Source organism: Passer domesticus, chromosome 1 (assembly GCF_036417665.1).
Source record: "Passer domesticus isolate bPasDom1 chromosome 1, bPasDom1.hap1, whole genome shotgun sequence".
Lineage (NCBI taxonomy): Eukaryota > Metazoa > Chordata > Aves > Passeriformes > Passeridae > Passer > Passer domesticus.
Genome location: NC_087474.1, coordinates 144,413,504 through 144,434,557, shown reverse-complemented (window position 1 = coordinate 144,434,557; position 21,054 = coordinate 144,413,504).

Sequence of the window (21,054 nt, the reverse complement as noted above, 5' to 3'; positions counted from 1 at the left end):
CCATCAAAAGGCATGAGACACTGTCAAGTGCTGGGACTTGGTCCAAAGATAGCCCAATTGATTCCCATTGAAATCGCAAGATTTCGTTTCCCTTCCCGAAAGGAAATGAAATTTCCTTTCGGGAAGGGAAACGAAATCTTGCGACCCTGCAAAGAAAGGCTTACAAACGCTCTGGAAAGGAGATATGATCAAATGAAATGCGCCCGCAAAAATTCCCAAATCCAGAAAATTTGGACATTTAGTGACTACAAGAAAATGGTGTGGGAGGAAACGTGGTGCAGTGCAAGGGACCAAAAGGTACGAAAACTAAGCTCAGACATGCAGGCAAGGCAGGGCAAATAGACGAGGAGGAAGACACAACTTGCAGGGGGAGATATCAGAGCCATGGCATGGTTGCTGATGAAAATAAAAAAAAATTTGCAAATTGAGTGAGTGCAAGAAAATGGACCAGGATTACATGAGGTGCAGTGCCAAGGACCAGAAGATGCCAACGCTCAGCTCACAGGTGCTGCAAATGCTAGAAGTAAAGTCGAGGAGGAAGACACAACTTGTAGGGGAAGATATGAGAGCCATGGCATTGCTGCTGAAAAAAAAGAAAAAAATCACCGGCAAAGACAAACCCATCAAAAGGCATGAGACACTGTCAAGTGCTGGCACTTGGTCCAAAGATAGCCCAATTGATTCCCATTGAAATCGCAAGATTTCGTTTCCCTTCCCGAAAGGAAATGAAATTTCCTTTCGGGAAGGGAAACGAAATCTTGCGACCCTGCAAAGAAAGGCTTACAAACGCTCTGGAAAGGAGATATGATCAAATGAAATGCGCCCGCAAAAAAATTCCCAAATCCAGAAAATTTGGACATTTAGTGACTACAAGAAAATGGTGTGGGAGGAAACGTGGTGCAGTGCAAGGGACCAAAAGGTACAAAAACTAAGCTCAGACATGCAGGCAAGGCAGGGCAAATAGACGAGGAGGAAGACACAACTTGCAGGGGGAGATATCAGAGCCATGGCATGGTTGCTGATGAAAATTTAAAAAAAATTTGCAAATTGAGTGAGTGCAAGAAAATGGACCAGGATTACATGAGGTGCAGTGCCAAGGACCAGAAGATGCCAAAGCTCAGCTCACAGGTGCTGCAAATGCTAGAAGTAAAGTCGAGGAGGAAGACACAACTTGTAGGGGAAGATATGAGAGCCATGGCATTGCTGCTGAAAAAAAAGAAAAAAATCACCGGCAAAGACAAACCCATCAAAAGGCATGAGACACTGTCAAGTGCTGGCACTTGGTCCAAAGATAGCCCAATTGATTCCCATTGAAATCGCAAGATTTCGTTTCCCTTCCCAAAAGGAAATGAAATTTCCTTTCGGGAAGGGAAACGAAATCTTGCGACCCTGCAAAGAAAGGCTTACAAACGCTCTGGAAAGGAGATATGATCAAATGAAATGCACCGGCAAAAAATCCCCAAAACCAGAAAATTTGGACTTTCTGTGACTACAAGAAAATGGTGTGGGAGGAAACGTGGTGCAGTGCAAGGGACCAAAAGGTACAAAAACTAAGCTCAGACATGCAGGCAAGGCAGGGCAAATAGACGAGGAGGAAGACACAACTTGCAGTGGGAGAGATCAGAGCCATGGCATGGTTGCTGATGAAAATAAAAAAAAAATTTGCAAATTGAGTGAGTGCAAGAAAATGGACCAGGATTACATGAGGTGCAGTGCCAAGGACCAGAAGATGCCAAAGCTCAGCTCACAGGTGCTGCAAATGCTAGAAGAAAAGTCGAGGAGGAAGACACAACTTGTAGGGGAAGATATGAGAGCCATGGCATTGCTGCTGAAAAAAAAGAAAAAAATCACCGGCAAAGACAAACCCATCAAAAGGCATGAGACACTGTCAAGTGCTGGGACTTGGTCCAAAGATAGCCCAATTGATTCCCATTGAAATCGCAAGATTTCGTTTCCCTTCCCGAAAGGAAATGAAATTTCCTTTCGGGAAGGGAAACGAAATCTTGCGACCCTGCAAAGAAAGGCTTACAAACGCTCTGGAAGGGAGATATGATCAAATGAAATGCACCGGCAAAAAAATCCCCAAAACCAGAAAATTTGGACGTTCTGTGACTACAAGAAAATGGTTTGGGAGGAAACGTGGTGCAGTGCAAGGGACCAAAAGGTACAAAAACTAAGCTCAGACATGCAGGCAAGGCAGGGCAAATAGACGAGGAGGAAGACACAACTTGCAGGGGGAGATATCAGAGCCATGGCATGGTTGCTGAGGAAAATAAAAAAAAAATTTGCAAATTGAGTGAGTGCAAGATAATGGACCAGGATTACATGAGGTGCAGTGCCAAGGACCAGAAGATGCCAAAGCTCAGCTCACAGGTGCTGCAAATGCTAGAAGAAAAGTCGAGGAGGAAGACACAACTTGTAGGGGAAGATATGAGAGCCATGGCATTGCTGCTGAAAAAAAAGAAAAAAATCACCGGCAAAGACAAACCCATCAAAAGGCATGAGACACTGTCAAGTGCTGGCACTTGGTCCAAAGATAGCCCAATTGATTCCCATTGAAATCGCAAGATTTCGTTTCCCTTCCCGAAAGGAAATGAAATTTCCTTTCGGGAAGGGAAACGAAATCTTGCGACCCTGCAAAGAAAGGCTTACAAACGCTCTGGAAAGGAGATATGATCAAATGAAATGCGCCCGCAAAAAAATTCCCAAATCCAGAAAATTTGGACATTTAGTGACTACAAGAAAATGGTGTGGGAGGAAACGTGGTGCAGTGCAAGGGACCAAAAGGTACAAAAACTAAGCTCAGACATGCAGGCAAGGCAGGGCAAATAGACGAGGAGGAAGACACAACTTGCAGGGGGAGATATCAGAGCCATGGCATGGTTGCTGATGAAAATAAAAAAAAATTTGCAAATTGAGTGAGTGCAAGAAAATGGACCAGGATTACATGAGGTGCAGTGCCAAGGACCAGAAGATGCCAAAGCTCAGCTCACAGGTGCTGCAAATGCTAGAAGAAAAGTCGAGGAGGAAGACACAACTTGTAGGGGAAGATATGAGAGCCATGGCATTGCTGCTGAAAAAAAAGAAAAAAATCACCGGCAAAGACAAACCCATCAAAAGGCATGAGACACTGTCAAGTGCTGGCACTTGGTCCAAAGATAGCCCAATTGATTCCCATTGAAATCGCAAGATTTCGTTTCCCTTCCCGAAAGGAAATGAAATTTCCTTTCGGGAAGGGAAACGAAATCTTGCGACCCTGCAAAGAAAGGCTTACAAACGCTCTGGAAAGGAGATATGATCAAATGAAATGCGCCCGCAAAAAAATTCCCAAATCCAGAAAATTTGGACATTTAGTGACTACAAGAAAATGGTGTGGGAGGAAACGTGGTGCAGTGCAAGGGACCAAAAGGTACAAAAACTAAGCTCAGACATGCAGGCAAGGCAGGGCAAATAGACGAGGAGGAAGACACAACTTGCAGGGGGAGATATCAGAGCCATGGCATGGTTGCTGATGAAAATAAAAAAAAATTTGCAAATTGAGTGAGGGCAAGAAAATGGACCAGGATTACATGAGGTGCAGTGCCAAGGACCAGAAGATGCCAAAGCTCAGCTCACAGGTGCTGCAAATGCTAGAAGAAAAGTCGAGGAGGAAGACACAACTTGCAGGGGAAGATATGAGAGCCATGGCATTGCTGCTGAAAAAAAAGAAAAAAATCACCGGCAAAGACAAACCCATCAAAAGGCATGAGACACTGTCAAGTGCTGGGACTTGGTCCAAAGATAGCCCAATTGATTCCCATTGAAATCGCAAGATTTCGTTTCCCTTCCCGAAAGGAAATTTCATTACCTTTCGGGAAGGGAAACGAAATCTTGCGACCCTGCAAAGAAAGGCTTACAAACGCTCTGGAAAGGAGATACAATCAAATGAAATGCGCCCGCAAAAATTCCCAAATCCAGAAAATTTGGACATTTAGTGACTACAAGAAAATGGTGTGGGAGGAAACGTGGTGCAGTGCAAGGGACCAAAAGGTACAAAAACTAAACTCAGACATGCAGGCAAGGCAGGGAAAATAGACGAGGAGGAAGACACAACTTGCAGGGGAAGATATGAGAGCCATGGCATTGCTGCTGAAAAAAAAGAAAAAAATCACCGGCAAAGACAAACCCATCAAAAGGCATGAGACACTGTCAAGTGCTGGCACTTGGTCCAAAGATAGCCCAATTGATTCCCATTGAAATCGCAAGATTTCGTTTCCCTTCCCGAAAGGAAATGAAATTTCCTTTCGGGAAGGGAAACGAAATCTTGCGACCCTGCAAAGAAAGGCTTACAAACGCTCTGGAAAGGAGATATGATCAAATGAAATGCGCCCGCAAAAAAATTCCCAAATCCAGAAAATTTGGACATTTAGTGACTACAAGAAAATGGTGTGGGAGGAAACGTGGTGCAGTGCAAGGGACCAAAAGGTACAAAAACTAAGCTCAGACATGCAGGCAAGGCAGGGCAAATAGATGAGGAGGAAGACACAACTTGCAGGGGGAGATATCAGAGCCATGGCATGGTTGCTGATGAAAAAAAAAAAAAAAATTTGCAAATTGAGTGAGTGCAAGAAAATGGACCAGGATTACATGAGGTGCAGTGCCAAGGACCAGAAGATGCCAAAGCTCAGCTCACAGGTGCTGCAAATGCTAGAAGAAAAGTCGAGGAGGAAGACACAACTTGTAGGGGAAGATATGAGAGCCATGGCATTGTTGCTGAAAAAAAAGAAAAAAATCACCGGCAAAGACAAACCCATCAAAAGGCATGAGACACTGTCAAGTGCTGGCACTTGGTCCAAAGATAGCCCAATTGATTCCCATTAAAATCGCAAGATTTCGTTTCCCTTCCCGAAAGGAAATGAAATTTCCTTTCGGGAAGGGAAACGAAATCTTGCGACCCTGCAAAGAAAGGCTTACAAACGCTCTGGAAGGGAGATATGATCAAATGAAATGCACCGGCAAAAAAATCCCCAAAACCAGAAAATTTGGACGTTCTGTGACTACAAGAAAATGGTTTGGGAGGAAATGTGGTGCAGTGCAAGGGACCAAAAGATACAAAAACTAAGCTCAGACATGCAGGCAAGGCAGGGCAAATAGACGAGGAGGAAGACACAACTTGCAGGGGGAGATATCAGAGCCATGGCATGGTTGCTGATGAAAATTTAAAAAAAATTTGCAAATTGAGTGAGTGCAAGAAAATGGACCAGGATTACATGAGGTGCAGTGCCAAGGACCAGAAGATGCCAAAGCTCAGCTCACAGGTGCTGCAAATGCTAGAAGAAAAGTCGAGGAGGAAGACACAACTTGCAGGGGAAGATATGAGAGCCATGGCATTGCTGCTGAAAAAAAAGAAAAAAATCACCGGCAAAGACAAACCCATCAAAAGGCATGAGACACTGTCAAGTGCTGGCACTTGGTCCAAAGATAGCCCAATTGATTCCCATTGAAATCGCAAGATTTCGTTTCCCTTCCCGAAAGGAAATTTCATTACCTTTCGGGAAGGGAAACGAAATCTTGCGACCCTGCAAAGAAAGGCTTACAAACGCTCTGGAAAGGAGATATGATCAAATGAAATGCGCCGGCAAAAAAATTCCCAAATCCAGAAAATTTGGACATTTAGTGACTACAAGAAAATGGTGTGGGAGGAAACGTGGTGCAGTGCAAGGGACCAAAAGGTACAAAAACTAAACTCAGACATGCAGGCAAGGCAGGGAAAATAGACGAGGAGGAAGACACAACTTGCAGGGGAAGATATGAGAGCCATGGCATTGCTGCTGAAAAAAAAGAAAAAAATCACCGGCAAAGACAAACCCATCAAAAGGCATGAGACACTGTCAAGTGCTGGCACTTGGTCCAAAGATAGCCCAATTGATTCCCATTGAAATCGCAAGATTTCGTTTCCCTTCCCGAAAGGAAATGAAATTTCCTTTCGGGAAGGGAAACGAAATCTTGCGACCCTGCAAAGAAAGGCTTACAAACGCTCTGGAAAGGAGATATGATCAAATGAAATGCGCCCGCAAAAAAATTCCCAAATCCAGAAAATTTGGACATTTAGTGACTACAAGAAAATGGTGTGGGAGGAAACGTGGTGCAGTGCAAGGGACCAAAAGGTACAAAAACTAAGCTCAGACATGCAGGCAAGGCAGGGCAAATAGATGAGGAGGAAGACACAACTTGCAGGGGGAGATATCAGAGCCATGGCATGGTTGCTGATGAAAAAAAAAAAAAAAATTTGCAAATTGAGTGAGTGCAAGAAAATGGACCAGGATTACATGAGGTGCAGTGCCAAGGACCAGAAGATGCCAAAGCTCAGCTCACAGGTGCTGCAAATGCTAGAAGAAAAGTCGAGGAGGAAGACACAACTTGTAGGGGAAGATATGAGAGCCATGGCATTGTTGCTGAAAAAAAAGAAAAAAATCACCGGCAAAGACAAACCCATCAAAAGGCATGAGACACTGTCAAGTGCTGGCACTTGGTCCAAAGATAGCCCAATTGATTCCCATTAAAATCGCAAGATTTCGTTTCCCTTCCCGAAAGGAAATGAAATTTCCTTTCGGGAAGGGAAACGAAATCTTGCGACCCTGCAAAGAAAGGCTTACAAACGCTCTGGAAGGGAGATATGATCAAATGAAATGCACCGGCAAAAAAATCCCCAAAACCAGAAAATTTGGACGTTCTGTGACTACAAGAAAATGGTTTGGGAGGAAACGTGGTGCAGTGCAAGGGACCAAAAGGTACAAAAACTAAGCTCAGACATGCAGGCAAGGCAGGGCAAATAGACGAGGAGGAAGACACAACTTGCAGGGGGAGATATCAGAGCCATGGCATGGTTGCTGATGAAAATTTAAAAAAAATTTGCAAATTGAGTGAGTGCAAGAAAATGGACCAGGATTACATGAGGTGCAGTGCCAAGGACCAGAAGATGCCAAAGCTCAGCTCACAGGTGCTGCAAATGCTAGAAGTAAAGTCGAGGAGGAAGACACAACTTGTAGGGGAAGATATGAGAGCCATGGCATTGCTGCTGAAAAAAAAGAAAAAAATCACCGGCAAAGACAAACCCATCAAAAGGCATGAGACACTGTCAAGTCCTGGCACTTGGTCCAAAGATAGCCCAATTGATTCCCATTGAAATCGCAAGATTTCGTTTCCCTTCCCGAAAGGAAATGAAATTTCCTTTCGGGAAGGGAAACGAAATCTTGCGACCCTGCAAAGAAAGGCTTACAAACGCTCTGGAAAGGAGATATGATCAAATGAAATGCGCCCGCAAAAAAATTCCCAAATCCAGAAAATTTGGACATTTAGTGACTACAAGAAAATGGTGTGGGAGGAAACGTGGTGCAGTGCAAGGGACCAAAAGGTACAAAAACTAAGCTCAGACATGCAGGCAAGGCAGGGCAAATAGACGAGGAGGAAGACACAACTTGCAGGGGGAGATATCAGAGCCATGGCATGGTTGGTGATGAAAAAAAAAAAAAAAATTTGCAAATTGAGTGAGTGCAAGAAAATGGACCAGGATTACATGAGGTGCAGTGCCAAGGACCAGAAGATGCCAAAGCTCAGCTCACAGGTGCTGCAAATGCTAGAAGAAAAGTCGAGGAGGAAGACACAACTCGTAGGGGAAGATATGAGAGCCATGGCATTGTTGCTGAAAAAAAAGAAAAAAATCACCGGCAAAGACAAACCCATCAAAAGGCATGAGACACTGTCAAGTGCTGGCACTTGGTCCAAAGATAGCCCAATTGATTCCCATTGAAATCGCAAGATTTCGTTTCCCTTCCCGAAAGGAAATGAAATTTCCTTTCGGGAAGGGAAACGAAATCTTGCGACCCTGCAAAGAAAGGCTTACAAACGCTCTGGAAGGGAGATATGATCAAATGAAATGCACCGGCAAAAAAATCCCCAAAACCAGAAAATTTGGACGTTCTGTGACTACAAGAAAATGGTGTGGGAGGAAACGTGGTGCAGTGCAAGGGACCAAAAGGTACAAAAACTAAGCTCAGACATGCAGGCAAGGCAGGGCAAATAGACGAGGAGGAAGACACAACTTGCAGGGGGAGATATCAGAGCCATGGCATGGTTGCTGATGAAAATTTTAAAAAAATTTGCAAATTGAGTGAGTGCAAGAAAATGGACCAGGATTACATGAGGTGCAGTGCCAAGGACCAGAAGATGCCAAAGCTCAGCTCACAGGTGCTGCAAATGCTAGAAGTAAAGTCGAGGAGGAAGACACAACTTGTAGGGGAAGATATGAGAGCCATGGCATTGTTGCTGAAAAAAAAGAAAAAAATCACCGGCAAAGACAAACCCATCAAAAGGCATGAGACACTGTCAAGTGCTGGCACTTGGTCCAAAGATAGCCCAATTGATTCCCATTGAAATCGCAAGATTTCGTTTCCCTTCCCGAAAGGAAATGAAATTTCCTTTCGGGAAGGGAAACGAAATCTTGCGACCCTGCAAAGAAAGGCTTACAAACGCTCTGGAAAGGAGATATGATCAAATGAAATGCGCCCGCAAAAAAATTTCCAAATCCAGAAAATTTGGACATTTATTGACTACAAGAAAATGGTGTGGGAGGAAACGTGGTGCAGTGCAAGGGACCAAAAGGTACAAAAACTAAGCTCAGACATGCAGGCAAGGCAGGGCAAATAGACGAGGAGGAAGACACAACTTGCAGGGGGAGATATCAGAGCCATGGCATGGTTGCTGATGAAAATAAAAAAAAAATTTGCAAATTGAGTGAGTGCAAGATAATGGACCAGGATTACATGAGGTGCAGTGCCAAGGACCAGAAGATGCCAAAGCTCAGCTCACAGGTGCTGCAAATGCTAGAAGAAAAGTCGAGGAGGAAGACACAACTTGCAGGGGAAGATATGAGAACCATGGCATTGTTGCTGAAAAAAAAGAAAAAAATCACCGGCAAAGACAAACCCATCAAAAGGCATGAGACACTGTCAAGTGCTGGGACTTGGTCCAAAGATAGCCCATTTGATTCCCATTGAAATCGCAAGATTTCGTTTCCCTTCCCGAAAGGAAATGAAATTTCCTTTCGGGAAGGGAAACGAAATCTTGCGACCCTGCAAAGAAAGGCTTACAAACGCTCTGGAAGGGAGATATGATCAAATGAAATGCACCGGCAAAAAAATCCCCAAAACCAGAAAATTTGGACGTTCTGTGACTACAAGAAAATGGTGTGGGAGGAAACGTGGTGCAGTGCAAGGGACCAAAAGGTACAAAAACTAAGCTCAGACATGCAGGCAAGGCAGGGCAAATAGACGAGGAGGAAGACACAACTTGCAGGGGGAGATATCAGAGCCATGGCATGGTTGCTGATGAAAATTTAAAAAAAATTTGCAAATTGAGTGAGTGCAAGAAAATGGACCAGGATTACATGAGGTGCAGTGCCAAGGACCAGAAGATGCCAAAGCTCAGCTCACAGGTGCTGCAAATGCTAGAAGTAAAGTCGAGGAGGAAGACACAACTTGTAGGGGAAGATATGAGAGCCATGGCATTGCTGCTGAAAAAAAAGAAAAAAATCACCGGCAAAGACAAACCCATCAAAAGGCATGAGACACTGTCAAGTGCTGGCACTTGGTCCAAAGATAGCCCAATTGATTCCCATTGAAATCGCAAGATTTCGTTTCCCTTCCCAAAAGGAAATGAAATTTCCTTTCGGGAAGGGAAACGAAATCTTGCGACCCTGCAAAGAAAGGCTTACAAACGCTCTGGAAGGGAGATATGATCAAATGAAATGCACCGGCAAAAAAATCCCCAAAACCAGAAAATTTGGACGTTCTGTGACTACAAGAAAATGGTGTGGGAGGAAACGTGGTGCAGTGCAAGGGACCAAAAGGTACAAAAACTAAGCTCAGACATGCAGGCAAGGCAGGGCAAATAGACGAGGAGGAAGACACAACTTGCAGGGGGAGATATCAGAGCCATGGCATGGTTGCTGATGAAAATAAAAAAAAAATTTGCAAATTGAGTGAGTGCAAGATAATGGACCAGGATTACATGAGGTGCAGTGCCAAGGACCAGAAGATGCCAAAGCTCAGCTCACAGGTGCTGCAAATGCTAGAAGAAAAGTCGAGGAGGAAGACACAACTTGCAGGGGAAGATATGAGAACCATAGCATTGTTGCTGAAAAAAAAGAAAAAAATCACCGGCAAAGACAAACCCATCAAAAGGCATGAGACACTGTCAAGTGCTGGGACTTGGTCCAAAGATAGCCCAATTGATTCCCATTGAAATCGCAAGATTTCGTTTCCCTTCCCGAAAGGAAATGAAATTTCCTTTCGGGAAGGGAAACGAAATCTTGCGACCCTGCAAAGAAAGGCTTACAAACGCTCTGGAAAGGAGATATGATCAAATGAAATGCGCCCGCAAAAATTCCCAAATCCAGAAAATTTGGACATTTAGTGACTACAAGAAAATGGTGTGGGAGGAAACGTGGTGCAGTGCAAGGGACCAAAAGGTACAAAAACTAAGCTCAGACATGCAGGCAAGGCAGGGCAAATAGACGAGGAGGAAGACACAACTTGCAGGGGGAGATATCAGAGCCATGGCATGGTTGCTGATGAAAAAAAAAAAAAAATTTGCAAATTGAGTGAGTGCAAGAAAATGGACCAGGATTACATGAGGTGCAGTGCCAAGGACCAGAAGATGCCAAAGCTCAGCTCACAGGTGCTGCAAATGCTAGAAGAAAAGTCGAGGAGGAAGACACAACTTGCAGGGGAAGATATGAGAGCCATGGCATTGTTGCTGAAAAAAAAGAAAAAAATCACTGGCAAAGACAAACCCATCAAAAGGCATGAGACACTGTCAAGTGCTGGGACTTGGTCCAAAGATAGCCCATTTGATTCCCATTGAAATCGCAAGATTTCGTTTCCCTTCCCGAAAGGAAATGAAATTTCCTTTCGGGAAGGGAAACGAAATCTTGCGACCCTGCAAAGAAAGGCTTACAAACGCTCTGGAAAGGAGATATGATCAAATGAAATGCGCCCGCAAAAATTCCCAAATCCAGAAAATTTGGACATTTAGTGACTACAAGAAAATGGTGTGGGAGGAAACGTGGTGCAGTGCAAGGGACCAAAAGGTACAAAAACTAAGCTCAGACATGCAGGCAAGGCAGGGCAAATAGACGAGGAGGAAGACACAACTTGCAGGGGGAGATATCAGAGCCATGGCATGGTTGCTGATGAAAATAAAAAAAAATTTGCAAATTGAGTGAGTGCAAGAAAATGGACCAGGATTACATGAGGTGCAGTGCCAAGGACCAGAAGACGCCAAAGCTCAGCTCACAGGTGCTGCAAATGCTAGAAGAAAAGTCGAGGAAGAAGACACAACTTGTAGGGGAAGATATGAGAGCCATGGCATTGCTGCTGAAAAAAAAGAAAAAAATCACCGGCAGAGACAAACCCATCAAAAGGCATGAGACACTGTCAAGTGCTGGCACTTGGTCCAAAGATAGCCCAATTGATTCCCATTGAAATCGCAAGATTTCGTTTCCCTTCCCGAAAGGAAATGAAATTTCCTTTCGGGAAGGGAAACGAAATCTTGCGACCCTGCAAAGAAAGGCTTACAAACGCTCTGGAAAGGAGATATGATCAAATGAAATGCGCCCGCAAAAATTCCCAAATCCAGAAAATTTGGACATTTAGTGACTACAAGAAAATGGTGTGGGAGGAAACATGCTGCAGTGCAAGGGACCAAAAGGTACAAAAACTAAGCTCAGACATGCAGGCAAGGCAGGGCAAATAGACGAGGAGGAAGACACAACTTGCAGTGGGAGAGATCAGAGCCATGGCATGGTTGCTGATGAAAATAAAAAAAAAATTTTGCAAATTGAGTGAGTGCAAGATAATGGACCAGGATTACATGAGGTGCAGTGCCAAGGACCAGAAGATGCCAAAGCTCAGCTCACAGGTGCTGCAAATGCTAGAAGTAAAGTCGAGGAGGAAGACACAACTTGCAGGGGAAGATATGAGAGCCATGGCATTACTGCTGAAAAAATAGAAAAAAATCACCGGAAAAGACAAACCCATCAAAAGGCATGAGACACTGTCAAGTGCTGGCACTTGGTCCAAAGATAGCCCAATTGATTCCCATTGAAATCGCAAGATTTCGTTTCCCTTCCCGAAAGGAAATGAAATTTCCTTTCGGGAAGGGAAACGAAATCTTGCGACCCTGCAAAGAAAGGCTTACAAACGCTCTGGAAAGGAGATATGATCAAATGAAATGCGCCCGCAAAAAAATTCCCAAATCCAGAAAATTTGGACATTTAGTGACTACAAGAAAATGGTGTGGGAGGAAACGTGCTGCAGTGCAAGGGACCAAAAGGTACAAAAACTAAGCTCAGACATGCAGGCAAGGCAGGGCAAATAGACGAGGAGGAAGACACAACTTGCAGGGGGAGATATCAGAGCCATGGCATGGTTGCTGATGAAAATAAAAAAAAAATTTTGCAAATTGAGTGAGTGCAAGATAATGGACCAGGATTACATGAGGTGCAGTGCCAAGGACCAGAAGATGCCAAAGCTCAGCTCACAGGTGCTGCAAATGCTAGAAGAAAACTCGAGGAAGAAGACACAACTTGTAGGGGAAGATATGAGAGCCATGGCATTGCTGCTGAAAAAAAAGAAAAAAATCACCGGAAAAGACAAACCCATCAAAAGGCATGAGACACTGTCAAGTGCTGGCACTTGGTCCAAAGATAGCCCAATTGATTCCCATTGAAATCGCAAGATTTCGTTTCCCTTCCCGAAAGGAAATTTCATTTCCTTTCGGGAAGGGAAACGAAATCTTGCGACCCTGCAAAGAAAGGCTTACAAACGCTCTGGAAAGGAGATATGATCAAATGAAATGCGCCCGCAAAAATTCCCAAATCCAGAAAATTTGGACATTTAGTGACTACAAGAAAATGGTGTGGGAGGAAACATGCTGCAGTGCAAGGGACCAAAAGGTACAAAAACTAAGCTCAGACATGCAGGCAAGGCAGGGCAAATAGACGAGGAGGAAGACACAACTTGCAGTGGGAGAGATCAGAGCCATGGCATGGTTGCTGATGAAAATAAAAAAAAAATTTTGCAAATTGAGTGAGTGCAAGATAATGGACCAGGATTACATGAGGTGCAGTGCCAAGGACCAGAAGATGCCAAAGCTCAGCTCACAGGTGCTGCAAATGCTAGAAGAAAAGTCGAGGAAGAAGACACAACTTGTAGGGGAAGATATGAGAGCCATGGCATTGCTGCTGAAAAAAAAGAAAAAAATCACCGGCAAAGACAAACCCATCAAAAGGCATGAGACACTGTCAAGTGCTGGCACTTGGTCCAAAGATAGCCCAATTGATTCCCATTGAAATCGCAAGATTTCGTTTCCCTTCCCGAAAGGAAATGAAATTTCCTTTCGGGAAGGGAAACGAAATCTTGCGACCCTGCAAAGAAAGGCTTACAAACGCTCTGGAAGGGAGATATGATCAAATGAAATGCACCGGCAAAAAAATCCCCAAAACCAGAAAATTTGGACTTTCTGTGACTACAAGAAAATGGTGTGGGAGGAAACGTGGTGCAGTGCAAGGGACCAAAAGGTACAAAAACTAAGCTCAGACATGCAGGCAAGGCAGGGCAAATAGACGAGGAGGAAGACACAACTTGCAGGGGGAGATATCAGAGCCATGGCATGGTTGCTGATGAAAATAAAAAAAAATTTGCAAATTGAGTGAGTGCAAGAAAATGGACCAGGATTACATGAGGTGCAGTGCCAAGGACCAGAAGACGCCAAAGCTCAGCTCACAGGTGCTGCAAATGCTAGAAGAAAAGTCGAGGAAGAAGACACAACTTGTAGGGGAAGATATGAGAGCCATGGCATTGCTGCTGAAAAAAAAGAAAAAAATCACCGGCAAAGACAAACCCATCAAAAGGCATGAGACACTGTCAAGTGCTGGCACTTGGTCCAAAGATAGCCCAATTGATTCCCATTGAAATCGCAAGATTTCGTTTCCCTTCCCGAAAGGAAATGAAATTTCCTTTCGGGAAGGGAAACGAAATCTTGCGACCCTGCAAAGAAAGGCTTACAAACGCTCTGGAAAGGAGATATGATCAAATGAAATGCGCCCGCAAAAATTCCCAAATCCAGAAAATTTGGACATTTAGTGACTACAAGAAAATGGTGTGGGAGGAAACATGCTGCAGTGCAAGGGACCAAAAGGTACAAAAACTAAGCTCAGACATGCAGGCAAGGCAGGGCAAATAGACGAGGAGGAAGACACAACTTGCAGTGGGAGAGATCAGAGCCATGGCATGGTTGCTGATGAAAATAAAAAAAAAATTTTGCAAATTGAGTGAGTGCAAGATAATGGACCAGGATTACATGAGGTGCAGTGCCAAGGACCAGAAGATGCCAAAGCTCAGCTCACAGGTGCTGCAAATGCTAGAAGAAAAGTCGAGGAAGAAGACACAACTTGTAGGGGAAGATATGAGAGCCATGGCATTGCTGCTGAAAAAAAAGAAAAAAATCACCGGCAAAGACAAACCCATCAAAAGGCATGAGACACTGTCAAGTGCTGGCACTTGGTCCAAAGATAGCCCAATTGATTCCCATTGAAATCGCAAGATTTCGTTTCCCTTCCCGAAAGGAAATGAAATTTCCTTTCGGGAAGGGAAACGAAATCTTGCAACCCTGCAAAGAAAGGCTTACAAACGCTCTGGAAGGGAGATATGATCAAATGAAATGCACCGGCAAAAAAATCCCCAAAACCAGAAAATTTGGACTTTCTGTGACTACAAGAAAATGGTGTGGGAGGAAACGTGGTGCAGTGCAAGGGACCAAAAGGTACAAAAACTAAGCTCAGACATGCAGGCAAGGCAGGGCAAATAGACGAGGAGGAAGACACAACTTGCAGTGGGAGAGATCAGAGCCATGGCATGGTTGCTGATGAAAATAAAAAAAAAATTTGCAAATTGAGTGAGTGCAAGAAAATGGACCAGGATTACATGAGGTGCAGTGCCAAGGACCAGAAGATGCCAAAGCTCAGCTCACAGGTGCTGCAAATGCTAGAAGAAAAGTCGAGGAGGAAGACACAACTTGTAGGGGAAGATATGAGAGCCATGGCATTGCTGCTGAAAAAAAAGAAAAAAATCACCGGCAAAGACAAACCCATCAAAAGGCATGAGACACTGTCAAGTGCTGGCACTTGGTCCAAAGATAGCCCAATTGATTCCCATTGAAATCGCAAGATTTCGTTTCCCTTCCCGAAAGGAAATGAAATTTCCTTTCGGGAAGGGAAACGAAATCTTGCGACCCTGCAAAGAAAGGCTTACAAACGCTCTGGAAAGGAGATATGATCAAATGAAATGCGCCCGCAAAAAAATTCCCAAATCCAGAAAATTTGGACATTTAGTGACTACAAGAAAATGGTGTGGGAGGAAACGTGGTGCAGTGCAAGGGACCAAAAGGTACAAAAACTAAGCTCAGACATGCAGGCAAGGCAGGGCAAATAGACGAGGAGGAAGACACAACTTGCAGGGGGAGATATCAGAGCCATGGCATGGTTGCTGATGAAAAAAAAAAAAAAATTTGCAAATTGAGTGAGTGCAAGAAAATGGACCAGGATTACATGAGGTGCAGTGCCAAGGACCAGAAGATGCCAAAGCTCAGCTCACAGGTGCTGCAAATGCTAGAAGAAAAGTCGAGGAGGAAGACACAACTTGCAGGGGAAGATATGAGAGCCATGGCATTGTTGCTGAAAAAAAAGAAAAAAATCACTGGCAAAGACAAACCCATCAAAAGGCATGAGACACTGTCAAGTGCTGGGACTTGGTCCAAAGATAGCCCATTTGATTCCCATTGAAATCGCAAGATTTCGTTTCCCTTCCCAAAAGGAAATGAAATTTCCTTTCGGGAAGGGAAACGAAATCTTGCGACCCTGCAAAGAAAGGCTTACAAACGCTCTGGAAAGGAGATATGATCAAATGAAATGCGCCCGCAAAAATTCCCAAATCCAGAAAATTTGGACATTTAGTGACTACAAGAAAATGGTGTGGGAGGAAACGTGCTGCAGTGCAAGGGACCAAAAGGTACAAAAACTAAGCTCAGACATGCAGGCAAGGCAGGGCAAATAGACGAGGAGGAAGACACAACTTGCAGGGGGAGATATCAGAGCCATGGCATGGTTGCTGATGAAAATAAAAAAAAATTTGCAAATTGAGTGAGTGCAAGAAAATGGACCAGGATTACATGAGGTGCAGTGCCAAGGACCAGAAGACGCCAAAGCTCAGCTCACAGGTGCTGCAAATGCTAGAAGAAAAGTCGAGGAAGAAGACACAACTTGTAGGGGAAGATATGAGAGCCATGGCATTGCTGCTGAAAAAATAGAAAAAAATCACCGGCAAAGACAAACCCATCAAAAGGCATGAGACACTGTCAAGTGCTGGCACTTGGTCCAAAGATAGCCCAATTGATTCCCATTGAAATCGCAAGATTTCGTTTCCCTTCCCGAAAGGAAATTTCATTTCCTTTCGGGAAGGGAAACGAAATCTTGCGACCCTGCAAAGAAAGGCTTACAAACGCTCTGGAAAGGAGATATGATCAAATGAAATGCGCCCGCAAAAAAATTCCCAAATCCAGAAAATTTGGACATTTAGTGACTACAAGAAAATGGTGTGGGAGGAAACGTGCTGCAGTGCAAGGGACCAAAAGGTACAAAAACTAAGCTCAGACATGCAGGCAAGGCAGGGCAAATAGACGAGGAGGAAGACACAACTTGCAGGGGGAGATATCAGAGCCATGGTATGGTTGCTGATGAAAATAAAAAAAAATTTGCAAATTGAGTGAGTGCAAGAAAATGGACCAGGATTACATGAGGTGCAGTGCCAAGGACCAGAAGACGCCAAAGCTCAGCTCACAGGTGCTGCAAATGCTAGAAGAAAAGTCGAGGAAGAAGACACAACTTGCAGGGGAAGATATGAGAGCCATGGCATTGCTGCTGAAAAAAAAGAAAAAAATCACCGGCAAAGACAAACCCATCAAAAGGCATGAGACACTGTCAAGTGCTGGCACTTGGTCCAAAGATAGCCCATTTGATTCCCATTGAAATCGCAAGATTTCGTTTCCCTTCCCGAAAGGAAATGAAATTTCCTTTCGGGAAGGGAAACGAAATCTTGCGACCCTGCAAAGAAAGGCTTACAAACGCTCTGGAAAGGAGATATGATCAAATGAAATGCGCCCGCAAAAATTCCCAAATCCAGAAAATTTGGACATTTAGTGACTACAAGAAAATGGTGTGGGAGGAAACGTGGTGCAGTGCAAGGGACCAAAAGGTACAAAAACTAAGCTCAGACATGCAGGCAAGGCAGGGCAAATAGACGAGGAGGAAGACACAACTTGCAGGGGGAGATATCAGAGCCATGGCATGGTTGCTGATGAAAATAAAAAAAAATTTGCAAATTGAGTGAGTGCAAGAAAATGGACCAGGATTACATGAGGTGCAGTGCCAAGGACCAGAAGACGCCAAAGCTCAGCTCACAGGTGCTGCAAATGCTAGAAGAAAAGTCGAGGAAGAAGACACAACTTGTAGGGGAAGATATGAGAGCCATGGCATTGCTGCTGAAAAAATAGAAAAAAATCACCGGCAAAGACAAACCCATCAAAAGGCATGAGACACTGTCAAGTGCTGGCACTTGGTCCAAAGATAGCCCAATTGATTCCCATTGAAATCGCAAGATTTCGTTTCCCTTCCCGAAAGGAAATTTCATTTCCTTTCGGGAAGGGAAACGAAATCTTGCGACCCTGCAAAGAAAGGCTTACAAACGCTCTGGAAAGGAGATATGATCAAATGAAATGCGCCCGCAAAAAAATTCCCAAATCCAGAAAATTTGGACATTTAGTGACTACAAGAAAATGGTGTGGGAGGAAACGTGCTGCAGTGCAAGGGACCAAAAGGTACAAAAACTAAGCTCAGACATGCAGGCAAGGCAGGGCAAATAGACGAGGAGGAAGACACAACTTGCAGGGGGAGATATCAGAGCCATGGCATGGTTGCTGATGAAAATAAAAAAAAATTTGCAAATTGAGTGAGTGCAGGAAAATGGACCAGGATTACATGAGGTGCAGTGCCAAGGACCAGAAGACGCCAAAGCTCAGCTCACAGGTGCTGCAAATGCTAGAAGAAAAGTCGAGGAAGAAGACACAACTTGTAGGGGAAGATATGAGAGCCATGGCATTGCTGCTGAAAAAAAAGAAAAAAATCACCGGCAAAGACAAACCCATCAAAAGGCATGAGACACTGTCAAGTGCTGGCACTTGGTCCAAAGATAGCCCAATTGATTCCCATTGAAATCGCAAGATTTCGTTTCCCTTCCCGAAAGGAAATGAAATTTCCTTTCGGGAAGGGAAACGAAATCTTGCGACCCTGCAAAGAAAGGCTTACAAACGCTCTGGAAAGGAGATATGATCAAATGAAATGCGCCCGCAAAAATTCCCAAATCCAGAAAATTTGGACATTTAGTGACTACAAGAAAATGGTGTGGGAGGAAACATGGTGCAGTGCAAGGGACCAAAAGGTACAAAAACTAAGCTCAGACATGCAGGCAAGGCAGGGCAAATAGACGAGGAGGAAGACACAACTTGCAGTGGGAGAGATCAGAGCCATGGCATGGTTGCTGATGAAAATAAAAAAAAAATTTTGCAAATTGAGTGAGTGCAAGATAATGGACCAGGATTACATGAGGTGCAGTGCCAAGGACCAGAAGATGCCAAAGCTCAGCTCACAGGTGCTGCAAATGCTAGAAGTAAAGTCGAGGAGGAAGACACAACTTGCAGGGGAAGATATGAGAGCCATGGCATTGCTGCTGAAAAAATAGAAAAAAATCACCGGCAAAGACAAACCCATCAAAAGGCATGAGACACTGTCAAGTGCTGGCACTTGGTCCAAAGATAGCCCAATTGATTCCCATTGAAATCGCAAGATTTCGTTTCCCTTCCCGAAAGGAAATGAAATTTCCTTTCGGGAAGGGAAACGAAATCTTGCGACCCTGCAAAGAAAGGCTTACAAACGCTCTGGAAAGGAGATATGATCAAATGAAATGCGCCCGCAAAAATTCCCAAATCCAGAAAATTTGGACATTTAGTGACTACAAGAAAATGGTGTGGGAGGAAACGTGGTGCAGTGCAAGGGACCAAAAGGTACAAAAACTAAGCTCAGACATGCAGGCAAGGCAGGGCAAATAGACGAGGAGGAAGACACAACTTGCAGGGGGAGATATCAGAGCCATGGCATGGTTGCTGATGAAAATAAAAAAAAATTTGCAAATTGAGTGAGTGCAAGAAAATGGACCAGGATTACATGAGGTGCAGTGCCAAGGACCAGAAGACGCCAAAGCTCAGCTCACAGGTGCTGCAAATGCTAGAAGAAAAGTCGAGGAAGAAGACACAACTTGTAGGGGAAGATATGAGAGCCATGGCATTGCTGCTGAAAAAATAGAAAAAAATCACCGGCAAAGACAAACCCATCAAAAGGCATGAGACACTGTCAAGTGCTGGCACTTGGTCCAAAGATAGCCCAATTGATTCCCATTGAAATCGCAAGATTTCGTTTCCCTTCCCGAAAGGAAATGAAATTTCCTTTCGGGAAGGGAAACGAAATCTTGCAACCCTGCAAAGAAAGGCTTACAAACGCTCTGGAAGGGAGATATGATCAAATGAAATGCACCGGCAAAAAAATCCCCAAAACCAGAAAATTTGGACTTTCTCTGACTACAAGAAAATGGTGTGGGAGGAAACGTGGTGCAGTGCAAGGGACCAAAAGGTACAAAAACTAAGCTCAGACATGCAGGCAAGGCAGGGCAAATAGACGAGGAGGAAGACACAACTTGCAGTGGGAGAGATCAGAGCCATGGCATGGTTGCTGATGAAAATAAAAAAAAAATTTGCAAATTGAGTGAGTGCAAGAAAATGGACCAGGATTACATGAGGTGCAGTGCCAAGGACCAGAAGATGCCAAAGCTCAGCTCACAGGTGCTGCAAATGCTAGAAGAAAAGTCGAGGAGGAAGACACAACTTGTAGGGGAAGATATGAGAGCCATGGCATTGCTGCTGAAAAAAAAGAAAAAAATCACCGGCAAAGACAAACCCATCAAAAGGCATGAGACACTGTCAAGTGCTGGCACTTGGTCCAAAGATAGCCCAATTGATTCCCATTGAAATCGCAAGATTTCGTTTCCCTTCCCGAAAGGAAATGAAATTTCCTTTCGGGAAGGGAAACGAAATCTTGCGACCCTGCAAAGAAAGGCTTACAAACGCTCTGGAAAGGAGATATGATCAAATGAAATGCGCCCGCAAAAAAATTCCCAAATCCAGAAAATTTGGACATTTAGTGACTACAAGAAAATGGTGTGGGAGGAAACGTGGTGCAGTGCAAGGGACCAAAAGGTACAAAAACTAAGCTCAGACATGCAGGCAAGGCAGGGCAAATAGACGAGGAGGAAGACACAACTTGCAGTGGGAGAGATCAGAGCCATGGCATGGTTGCTGATGAAAATAAAAAAAAAATTTTGCAAATTGAGTGAGTGCAAGATAATGGACCAGGATTACATGAGGTGCAGTGCCAAGGACCAGAAGATGCCAAAGCTCAGCTCACAGGTGCTGCAAATGCTAGAAGTAAAGTCGAGGAGGAAGACACAACTTGCAGGGGAAGATATGAGAGCCATGGCATTGCTGCTGAAAAAATAGAAAAAAATCACCGGCAAAGACAAACCCATCAAAAGGCATGAGACACTGTCAAGTGCTGGCACTTGGTCCAAAGATAGCCCAATTGATTCCCATTGAAATCGCAAGATTTCGTTTCCCTTCCCGAAAGGAAATGAAATTTCCTTTCGGGAAGGGAAACGAAATCTTGCGACCCTGCAAAGAAAGGCTTACAAACGCTCTGGAAAGGAGATATGATCAAATGAAATGCGCCCGCAAAAATTCCCAAATCCAGAAAATTTGGACATTTAGTGACTACAAGAAAATGGTGTGGGAGGAAAC